Below are 2,640 nucleotides of genomic sequence, written 5' to 3' on the forward strand. Positions count from 1 at the left end.
CATTAAATTTTAAATTTTACATCCAACGAGTACTCGCTCAAAATTTGAGTAAAACCTTCGGGAGATAAGTTGAAAATACAAGTTGAAAAAATAGTTTTTTCTTTCTTCCCTCTAAAATTTGATGATGTAATATAATCTTATTTTATTATTTCCATTGTTATTTTATAATTTCCTTAGGAGGCCCATTTTAGACCTCAAAATTCCCCTAATGTACATTGTGTTGGACAATTTTCCTCTTACAAAAGGAGGCTTGTTATTTATGACCTTTTTTTAGTTACATTACCATGGGTAAATAACATGGGTGGATAATACCATGGGTGAGTTACTTATAGTCTTTAGTTACATTACCTTGGTTAAACACCACGGGTGAATTTCTGTTCGGATCATTCCTCCCCCCTTAGGAAGCAATGGTCCCCATTGTGTGAAGTTCCCTTCGGAGAAGCCTTTGTTGAAGATGAGTTGTGGATGATGAGATGTTATTGAAGGCAAGGGTTTTGCATGGTTGACCCATAACCAAGGGTTTGTGGATGACCCGTAAGCGTGATGTACGAAGACCCAAGGATAGAGACACCTTGTAATGCTTGTGAGCCAACTGTGATATGACAATGTGTGGCCAAGAAAATGGATTTCGATGGCAAGAGTTGTGCATGGTTGACCCATAACCGTGATGAACGCAAAGTCAAGGATAGAGATACCTTGTAATGCTAGTGGGCTAATTGTGAGGTGGACAATGTGTGGCTAAGCAAATGGACTTTGTTGGCAAAGGTTTTTTTGTGGTTGGCCCGTAACCATGATGAACGAGGGTTCGAGGATAGAGATACCCTGTAATGAACCTCGAGATCTCTTGTCGATCTATCTAGTAGAGATATGGTGGCTTATCCTTGTAAATTCTCATAGGACCCTTTGCAATAAGTGTATCAAGAAATCCAAGTGCCTCTGCTATGCTTCAATGGAACATCCTTTATAGGTAAGCCATATACGTTGAAGTTGGGTCCCCTCCATTTTCTGATGCTGTTAAATTTAGCATGAAATCACCAATAACCACCACTAGAAATAGCACATGCTTTACTAACTGAATGTGGGAGAAATGTCGTGCAACAATTGGAACACATGTTAGGCCTGATAATAGTACAATACATCCCAAAAGAAGACCATCTGATTGTGGTCTTCCATTCCACCACTTAAGACCTTCAAAGATTGTTTGCCGACAGTGCCAGATAGACATAGTAACAACAAAAACATGTGAAAAACCTTTCCATGGTTTCATTCTTAGAGCGATTTTACTGTTGTCTTTGTAAAGAAGCAATGAAGGAGACACGACCAATAATAGGATGACAATAGCCCACATAATAGTCTTTGAAGTGAGAACAAGCATTGACAATTTTGCTGCGTACAAGCACGTCAAAATCCAAACTGCCTTGGGACCAATTTGATTGTCCAAAGCCAATCTTCTGACCAAAGCCAAACCTAAAATTGTCATTGTGATAGGGTAAATAACATCATCCTCAAAACCAAACTAATAGATGGTAGTATAGCTAATTAATTGATTGTCAATATAATATACTAGCAATGTGTGGATTATAAGACCACATTCTTTCATGATACAAGCTTTGGAGGAAGAAGTGCTAGGCCTAGAAGCACCATGGCCAGCAAAACACTTGCAATGATGAACTTGTAAATGGATCTGAGTACCATACCAACTAACCAAATATTGAGATCCCAGTAGTTTTGCACAATAAACCATGCAATTGGAAATCTTGGTGAGATAACAAATATGAAATAAGATGACAGATTCTTCTTGATAAAAAAGGGGATATATAAAAACTAGCAAGGCTTCATTTGCAAGCTAATTGCCATGTCATTTTTCATCTTTGATCTTGAAAGACGACTGCCATGGAAGAGAATACAGCTAGTAAAAGACACAGATAATCGTCATAAAATAATAGGGTGCATGATCCATTCCCATGATCCCCAAGGTCCATATTACAGATGTTGTGAATGGAATACAAGCGAATAGGAGTCACTCTAGGGTTACGATTATGGGCGGATTCTCAATTGGAGCCACAAGAATTGAAACGAAGTCCACACATCTGTTAGAAAATTCGCTTCGCAACACACAAGCATGGCTAGTATGTACAACGACCAAGAAGCTATGGCAAAGAGGGTCGAACCCTTGAGCACGAACGCTGACTGTAAGACAAGTAGGGTTGACTAGATGCGAAGGCACCTTGGTTGAGCTTCAAGTGGTTGAGGATGTAAGAGACCATAAGCCTGACCATCAAAGTCACCATTACTAGAATACCGCCCATTTCTACTAGGAGGGATACCCAAGGCAATGGTGATTTGAGCATTGTAGTAAACTAAAAATTGTCCCTCAATCAAGGTCTTGTAGACTCTTGTTGGAATCATTTGAGAGCATAATTGAGTTTTGGAGCCTTTCTCTTTGATGCAAAAACTTGATATTCTTTGAGCAACCTTTGAAGAGAATTTAAAATAGTTTTGAGCAGACTTTGGATCAACATCTAAAAGAGCTTGTCTAATATTTTGAAGAGCCTTTTGGAATGACCTTGAGGTGTTTTTGAAGTGTCCTTGAAACAAATCTTGAAGATTCTTTCAAACATCTTGGGACATTTCTTGAAC

This window comes from Pinus tabuliformis, chromosome 2_1 (genome assembly GCF_031772625.1).
Source record: "Pinus tabuliformis cultivar Carrire ecotype Pingquan chromosome 2_1, CPIR1, whole genome shotgun sequence".
NCBI lineage: Eukaryota > Viridiplantae > Streptophyta > Pinopsida > Pinales > Pinaceae > Pinus > Pinus tabuliformis.